This window comes from Triticum dicoccoides, chromosome 2A, assembly GCF_002162155.2.
Source record: "Triticum dicoccoides isolate Atlit2015 ecotype Zavitan chromosome 2A, WEW_v2.0, whole genome shotgun sequence".
NCBI lineage: Eukaryota > Viridiplantae > Streptophyta > Magnoliopsida > Poales > Poaceae > Triticum > Triticum dicoccoides.
Genome location: NC_041382.1, coordinates 148,346,943 through 148,355,270, shown reverse-complemented (window position 1 = coordinate 148,355,270; position 8,328 = coordinate 148,346,943).

The following is an 8,328-nucleotide window of genomic DNA, read 5'->3' as shown; positions in this document are numbered from 1 at the left end:
CGGAGCCATAGTCCATTGTGGTGAAGCTTCGTGGTGTCGTTGGGAGCCTCCAATTGAGTTGTGGAGATTACCCCAACCTTGTTTGTAAAGGTTCGGTCGCCGCCTCCAAGGGCACCAATAGTGGAATCACGGCATCTCGCATTGTGTGAGGGCGTGAGGAGAATACGGTGGCCCTAGTGTCTTCTTGGGGAGCATTGTGCCTCCACACCGCTCCAACGGAGACATACTTCCTCTCAAAGGGAAGGAACTTCGGCAACACATCCTCGTCTCCACCGTCTCCACTCTTGGTTATCTCGTGCCTTTACTTGTGCAAGCTTATTTGTATCATATCACTTGCTTGCTTGTGATCCTATACTTGTTGCATCATATAGGTTGCTCACCTAGTTGCATATCTAGACAACCTACTTTGATGCAAAGTTTAAATTGTTAAAGAAAAGCTAAAAATTGTTAGTTGCCTATTCACCCCCCCCCCTCTAGTCAACCATATCGATCCTTTCAACATGCAAGTAGTAGGAACTGAACTGAGGCTTGAATTCATCAATCTTACAAGTCTATGGATTAGTAACACGTGATCCTGATAGAAAGAAGAGAAAGCCTAGTTCCTTAACCCCGTAGAAAGATAAGATGACTCTGATCAGAAGGGCATAACGTATAAGAAGTAAAAAGAGCCTTACATTCCCTTCCACAATCAATTCTCTTACATAACTAAATAATTTCTAGACTCAACTTCGACCAGTTTGGCATGGTAATCCTATAGGCAGTCAGGCTCTGATACCAAAGCTGTCAGGACCCCGATCCTAAGTCACACCGATCTAGCATGTAACACATCATATCACTTTGCGGCCTCATGCACGGTATTCCCACGGGTGCCACCTTACCTAGCCCGGGACCGTTTGCGCCTTCTGGCTCACGTATATGATAGTGTTGCTAGCATCCATATGACAGAGAACCCGGGCCGACATGACTAGTCATAAACCCAAAGTGGCACTAACTTACAGGGACAGGCATACATGACCCAGCAACGAATGTGTCGGTCATCAGCGAGTGAATCTGGGTTGTAGCATCTGGGCTAACAGGACTCTAGAGAATCCGGGCTGTAGCAGGCTAACGGGACTCCAGTAGACACCACGTGACATTTCCCCGAAGGGACAGACACAGGAACGAAGAAGGACACATGCCGACCAGCCTAAGTGTTCCAGAGCAGTAGCAAGCTACCATGGCTCAGTGGAAGAACTAGTAGACATTTCCTGGTAAGAGAGGCTACCAAGGATAGACAACTAGGTTGTCGGATCCCACACATACCAAGCATTTCAAATCATACACATAATATGCTCGATATGTGCAAATACAACATGGTATCACAACAAAACTCTACAACTCAAAGTATTTATTCATTAGGCTCCGAGGAGCCAAGTATTACAAACATGGGTCTCATGACCCAACATACAGAGCATACAAGCAACAAGCGGAAGCATAAACATGTCTGAGTACAGACAACTACAAATGAAAAAGGCTGAGAAGCCTGACTATCTACAAGACCCTCCCAAGGGTACAAGATCGTAGCTGACGTAACAAGCTAAACATCGAAGTCCATGCGGAACTACTAGTGAGACTAAAGACTCTCTGCAAAAACATAAATTAAGCAAACGTGAGTACAAATGTACCCAGCAAGACTTACACCAGAACTAGCTACATATGCATTGGTATCAACAAAGGGGGTGGTGGAGTTTAACTGCAGCAAGCCAGCTTTGACTCGGTGGCTATCCTAAACTACGACTTCAACTCTTTTGAGGTGGCGCACACGAGTCCACATATTCACCAATCAATACACCACTATGGATCCGCTCCCGTCTCCCTACGAGAACGCCATCCATAGCACTCACACTTATCTTGCGCATTTTAGAGTATCCACTTTCACTTGTCTATGAACTGTACAGGCAACCCAGAAGTCCTTTACCGCGGACGCAGCTATTCATATAGATGATGTTAACCCTGCAGGGGTGTACTTATTCACACACGCTCTCACCACTTACCGCCATGTACACGTTATGTATCTCGGCAACCTTCAAGCGGAAGCCTGGCGAGGGTGTTGGCCACGACTTGATTAACCACACAAGTCCCTAGTCCAGGTTTATCGCCTATTCGTGTTCCATCCGCCGGGAGTCCGGCCGAGGTTTCCACATACGGCCCCGAATGATGTGTGCAGGGTTCCCGAGGCACCAAAGGGCGTCCCGGTACACCGTGCCACGTGCCTACCGCATCACAGCCCACCCCTCGGGTCCATGTTGCGCACGGCCTCCAGCATACTACAAACACCAGAAACTACTTGCAACTCCTGGACAGAGGACAAGGGCGATTAATAAGTCGAGAGAGTCAATTAAGGATCCCAATGTGTGGTAGTAGCTGTTCATGGATCACAAACACAGAACTCAGTTCCTGAGGACAGTTTCAATGAGACAACCCACCATGTACTCCTACATGGCCTCTCACCACTACCTTTACCAAATTGTGTTCACACACTTAGCTCTCAACAGTAAGACATGTTCACCACATTCCAATTCATCCCCGATGAATCAGACCTGACTCAACTCTAAGCAGTAGCAGACATGACAACAAGCATGAATGAGTAGGCACATCAGGGCTCAAACAACTCCTACTCATGCTAGTGGGTTTCATCTATTTACTGTGGCAATGACAGGTCATGCAAAGGAAAGGGGTTCAACTACCGCAGCATGTAACAGTTGAATCGTTATTGTCCTAATGCAGTAAAAGAGAGCAGGAGCGAGAGAGTAGGATTGTATCGGAATGAACAAGGGGGTTTTGCTTGCCTGGCACTTCTGAAGATAGTATAGTTCTTCATCGGTGTCATCGATCTCATCGCCGAATCAACGTCTACTGAGAGGGAACAAGCACCGACAACAGAGAAGGAACACAATCAATGCAATGCAACAATATGATGCATGATCATGACATGACAATATGTTGTGGTTTGAGCTAATGCAGCTAGCAATGATTTAAATGAAGTTGGTTTGAACCCAAGGTTCAAATTCAAACTCCATATGTGAAATTCAAATGCCATTTATATGATTTGTCCTAAACAGCAGCCATAAGTTGTTCTAACATGCATGAAAATTGTACATATGGAAAGATTGGATTTTTCTGATCATTTTTCATATATAAATTATTTCATTCTGAGTTATATATTAATTTCTATGATTTTTAGAAGTTTTAAACATTTTCTGAAATTTCCTGGATTATTTTTAATCCAGAAAATTGTTAACTGCGTCAGCATGACATCGGTGTGACGTCAGCAAGTCAACGGACACCGACCAGGTCAAACTAACCAGTGGGGCTAGTATGTCAGTGTCACAACTAATCAATAGAGTTAATTAGTGCCAAGTAAAATACTAACCTAAGCTAGTTAGGGCCTGGGCCTACATGTGAGTGTCTTAGTGGGTTAACTAAATTTTAATTAGCACTAAGCTAAGATTAGCAGGGATCCGGGCCCACCTGTCATTGACCCAGGGGAGTCAAACCCCAGGTCAAACAAGGTCAACTCGCTGGCGGCTCGACACCGGCGACGACAGGCTCGACGGAGGGCTTCGGAAACGAGCCACAAGGAATCATTTCAAGCGCGATTAGTTGCGTTCGAACACACACAGTGGCGCGCATTAAAGGGTGGTGCTGGGAGGTGCTGGAGTGGCCGAGAACGATGGCGCCGAGCACGTCCGCGGCGGCCGGAGTTCGGCCTCGAGCGGGATGTGGCTATGAAGCATGGGGAGCCCAACTGAGGGGGGCTACGGCTTCCTCATGTCACCAGGAGCATGGTGGTGTGCTCGGTTTGGGCGGAGGCGAGCCAAAACAACGACGACGACATGTCCAGCGCTGGCGAGGTCTCATCCTCGCCGGAAACGAGGGCTACGCTAAGCTATCGAGCATGGGGGAGGCGGGTTCAGTAGAGGAGCTCACGGCGAGGTCGTCGGTGATCTCAGCGTGCTCGGGGACGGCTTGGGTACGACGGGATGTCGGTGGCGATCTCCGGCGGCTGATGATGAAGACGACAATGATGGCAGCAAAGCGGAGCCCTTCAGCTCGTTTCCTTCAGCATGGAGACGACGTGCTCTACTACGGAGCTTCTGGACACGGCTCTGCGGCGAGAGGGGACGGTGGCTACGCGGGCAGCGAGAGCGGCGACGGCGGCGCTCGGGCACGAGAGAGAGAGAGAGAGAGATCTAGGGAAGGGGTGAGAGCGAGGGAGAGTGAGAGAGTGAGGCAGGGAGGTGCGTGGCGCCATCTGGGCGCGTCAAGGAGAAGCGGCAAGCAGGAGCTGGCAGGCGTGTGCACGCGCGCGACGAGCATGCTCTCAGCATCCTCCTGGCAAGAGGAGAACGATGACTAGCCACTGGGTCAGTCGGGCCGGTTGGGCCGTCACAGTGCTGGGCCACGGTAGGTCTTCTGTCTCTTCTCTTTTCCTATTTCTGTTTTGTTTTCTATTTTTGTTCTGTTTGTTTTGATTTAGTTCCAGCACTAAATCATTTTTATAAATGCTAAAAATTATTATGGATGTTAACTGAGTTATTCCAGAGACCCACAATTAATTTCAAAACATTTGGAGCTATAAAAGTATTTATAGATTTTATTTGCTCCAATTCAAATACAATATGGATTAATTCGAAAATCCAGGATGTCCTAGAAAAGTGTGCACCATTTTTGTCAGAGGTTCTAGACCAATACAAAAAAATTGAACATTTATGAAGGACATTTTGGGTTCATTGAAAAGATTTAATTTTGACCCTAGTTGAATTTCATTTGCTGCTAGGGTTTGTCAATCCCCATTTCAAGTTTTAGAAATTATAACATGATGCATGAATGCTTATGCAATGACAGGCAAGGCTAAGCTAGGGCTATGACAAATTAGCTATCATAAATGCTTCTCGTACTGCTCCATGGTATGCTGATTATGCTAATTATATTGTTGCTAAATTTATACCACCTAGTTTCACATACCAGCAAAAGAAAAGTTTTTTCTATGATTTAAGACATTACTTGTGGGACGACCCACACCTTTATAAAGAAGGAGTAGATGGTGTTATTAGACGTTGTGTACCTAAGCATGAACAGGAACAGATCCTACGCAAGTGTCACTCTGAGGCTTATGGAGGACACCACGCTGGAGATAGAACTGCACATAAGGTATTGCAATCCAGTTTTATTGGCCTACTCTTTTCAAAGATGCTCGTAAGTTTGTCTTGTCTTGTGATGAATGTCAAAGAATTGGTAATATTAGTAGACGTCAAGAAATGCCTATGAACTATTCACTTGTTATTGAACCATTTGATGTTTGGGGCTTGGATTATATGGGATCGTTTCCTTCCTCTAATGGGTATACACATATTTTAGTTGCTGTTGATTACGTTACTAAGTGGGTATAAGCTATTCCAACTAGTAGTGATAATCATAATACTTCTTTTAAGATGCTTAAAGAAGTTATTTTTCCGAGGTTTGGAGTCCCTAGATACTTAATGACTGATGGTGGTTCACATTTTATTCATGGTGTTTTTCGTAAAATGCTTGCTAAGTATGATGTTAATCATAGAATTGCATCTCCATACCACCCACAGTCTAGTGGCCAAGTAGAACTGAGTAATAGAGAGATTAAATTATTTTTGCAAAAGACTGTTAATAGATCTAGAAAGAATTGGTCCAAGAAACTTGATGATGCATTATGGGCCTATAGAACTGCATATAAAAATCCTATGGGTATGTCTCCGTATAAAATGGTTTATGGAAAAGCATGTCACTTACCTCTCGAACTAGAACATAAGGCATATTGAGCCATTAAAGAGCTCAATTATGATTTCAAACTTGTCGGTAAGAAGAGACTATTTTACATTAGCTCACTTGGTGAGTGGAGAACCCATGCCTATGAGAATGCCAAACTATTTAAAGAAATAGTTAAAAGATGGCATGACAAAAGGATACAAACGCGTGAGTTTAATGTAGGTGATTATGTTTTGTTATACAACTCTTGTTTAAGATTTTTTGCAGGAAAACTTCTCTCTAAATGGGAAGGTCCTTACGTTATCGAGGAGGTCTATCGTTCCGGTGCCATAAATCAACAACTTCGAAGGCACAAATCCAAAGGTGGTGAACGGTCAAAGAATCAAACATTATATCTCAGGTAATCCCATAAATGTTGAAACTAATGTTATTGACAATGTAACCCTGGAGGAGTACATAAGGGACACTTTCCAGAACGTTTCAGACTCCGAAAAGGAATAGGTATGTGGTACGGTAAGTAAACCGACTCCAAAATAGTTCTAATAGCAATTTTTCTCCGTTTAGGAATATTTAAGAAAAATAGGAAAATAAGAAGTAGTCCGGGAAGGACACGAGGCATCCACGAGGGTGGAGGGCGCGCCCTACCCCCCTGGGTGCGCCCCCTGCCTCGTGGACACCTCGTGTGCCCTCCAGACTCTGTTTTCTTACACGATACTTCTTTTGGTCGGTAAATATTCATTATATAATCTCCCAAAGGTTTTGATCACTGTATCATGGAAAAATCCTCTGTTCTTGTCTTGAGTTGTCTCTGTTGCAGATTAGAGAAATATGTCGCCCCCCTCCTCCAACAACGCGGGCGATGATGCTTGCTAATGAAGATAGAGACTAAGCAAGAAGAAATCAGGGAAATCAAGGAAGGTGACAAGATCAAGGAGGTCGCAAAGGAGCAAGTCCCGACAGCAGAAGAAGAAGGCTTCTCTCAACCTTACTACAATCATCTCACCCCAACTGAGATTGAAGCTTTCAAGATGATTGAGCTAGCTCGCATACAAAATAAGTATCTCACATGTCAAAATATTTTGTTGCAAGAGCACATCACCGCACTTAAGGGCATTATCCGCAAGTTGGAGGGTCTCCTACGCTCGATGTGCGACACACCATCATCAACAACTCCATCATCACCACCTCCGAAGAAAGAGACATAAACACATGGGTATGGGCACTCCCCTTGGCAACTGCCAAGCTTGGGGGAGGTGCCCCGGTATCGTATCACCATCACACTTCTATCTTTATCATTTTTCTTAGTTCAATCCTTTTGGTTATATCTTGATCTAGTAGAATAAAGTTTAGTATGATCTAGCTTTGAGTTTTTTGTGTTGATCCTTATCTATGTAATCGAGCCCGTGAGCTATATATAATAAAGATTAGTCTTGAGTCGAGGGCTTGGTTATCTTGCTATGATCTTGAGGGAATAAAAGAATAAAAAGAAATAAACAGATCATATTGATCTTATGGAGAGTAATGACTTCACATATAAAGAGTATAATGAATAAACGTTGTTGAGAGTTGACAAACATAGTTTTGGTCATCGTTGCAATTAACAGGAAGTAATAAAGAAAGAGAGGTTTTCACATATAAGTATACTATACTGGACATCTTTTATGATTGTGAGCACTCAATAAAATATGACGTGCTAAAAAGTTGATGTTGGACAAGGAAGACAACGTAATGTGTTATGTTTTCTTATATCCGAAATAAATTATATTGTCATGGGTCATCCAACATGTTGAGCTTGCCTTACCCCCTCATGCTAGCCAAATTCTTTGCACCAAGTAGAGATACTACTTGTGCTTCCAAATATCCTTAAACCCAGTCTTGCCATGAGAGTCCACCATATCTACCTAAGGATTGAGTAAGATCCTTCAAGTAAGTTGTCATTGTTGCAAGCAATAAAAATTGCTCTCTAAATATGTATGATCTATTAGTGTGGAGAAAATAAGCTTTATATGAGCTTGTGATATGGAAGAAATAAAAGCGACAGACTGCGTAATAAAGGTCCCTATCACAAGGGGCAATATAAAGTGACGTTCTTTTGCATTAAGATTTTGTGCATCCAACCATAAAAGCACATGACAACCTCTGCTTCCCTCTGCGAAGGGCCTATCTTTTATTTTTGTATTATACCTTATACAAGAGTCATGATGATTTTCACCTTTCCTTTTTACACTTTATCCTTTGGCAAGCACTATGTGTTGGAAAGATATTGATATATATATATATATATATATATATATATATATATATATATATATATATATATATATATATATATCCAATTGGATGTGGGTTTTCATAAAGCATCATTGTTGACATTACCCTTGAGGTAAAAGGTTGGGAGCCAAAACTATAAGCCCCTATCTTTCTCTGTGTCCGATTAAAACTTCATACCCATAAGTATTGCGTGAGTGTTAGCAATTGTGAAAGACTAAATGATAGTTGAGTATGTGGACTTGCTGAAAAGCTCTTATATTGACTCTTTCTGATGTT